A 1,146-nucleotide genomic window follows, 5' to 3' on the forward strand; every position below is an offset into this window, starting at 1 on the left:
GTCGACCTCGGTCAGTGGTAATGATTTCTGGAATACCGAACCGACTAACCCAGCCATTCAACAATCCATTGGCACAGTCTACAGTTGTCATCGATCCCATGGGCACAACTTCAAGCCAACGAGTCCATTGATCTACCATCGTCAAAAGATATCGAAATCTATTGGATTGAGGTAGAGGCCCGACGATATCTAAATGAAGATGACCAAATCGTCCTGACGGTGGATCAAAATGCCGCAAAGGATGGCGATTATGTCTCGAAACTTTCGAAAAAGACGAAAAATTTCCGTAGCGTCAATGTAAAGAGCACAGAAAAGGATTTGAACGGTCCACTGCTAGAGCCAACCCTGATGATGCAGTTGAACTGGACAAGTTCAATACGTGTTCGTAAAAGCTAACCAATGGCAGATCCACGAGGGTAGCCAAGGAAGATTGTCCATGACTGGGAAAAGCATTCATCAATTTGTTCTTGATAAGGTAATCCTTGATTTTATCAATTCCATCAAGAAGGGACGAAGCTTGAGCATACAACTCGGTGATTGGAAGACTCTCCGGAGATAACTCAAGGAAACTAGCAATGCGTTGAGCCGGTTTAAGATTGAACACTTGATGTTCCGTCCACAATCGCGTACATCATCTTAATATCATATGGATAAGTGATGTACAGGATGAATGATTGCTCCCGGAACGGGTTTTATCAAAATGTTAAGAAAATGTATATTATGATCTTGGGAAAACCACAAAGTTGTTGGATTGCCCATCGTGTAGTCCGTTTGCCGGTCAGATGTCAACCAAATGTCACCCTAATGCTCGTAAAGACGTCGGGATCCATCATAAGTAGCTCCTCCAGCCCTTGATCATAGCTGTACAATCTCACAGGAACCGGTTGTATTAAAGAGCTTTGTGATTCAGTGGGAATCAATCTCTACATCGTTCCTATCACCAAGGAAGAGCTCCAGTACCCGAGGGGCTGGTCAGCCCAGCTACAACCATGGGTGAGGAATGTCGGCTACATGTTTGAAAGGAGGAGAAACAGGAAATCCTCGGTCATCAAAAACGATATTCTCGTGAGCATTTTGAGAAGGGGGAAGAGGATCTGGATAAGCAATCTCATCCTCAAGGATCGATGTTACCAAAATGTCGGCCCC

Source organism: Tigriopus californicus, chromosome 11 (genome assembly GCF_007210705.1).
Source record: "Tigriopus californicus strain San Diego chromosome 11, Tcal_SD_v2.1, whole genome shotgun sequence".
Classification (NCBI taxonomy): Eukaryota; Metazoa; Arthropoda; class Copepoda; order Harpacticoida; family Harpacticidae; genus Tigriopus; species Tigriopus californicus.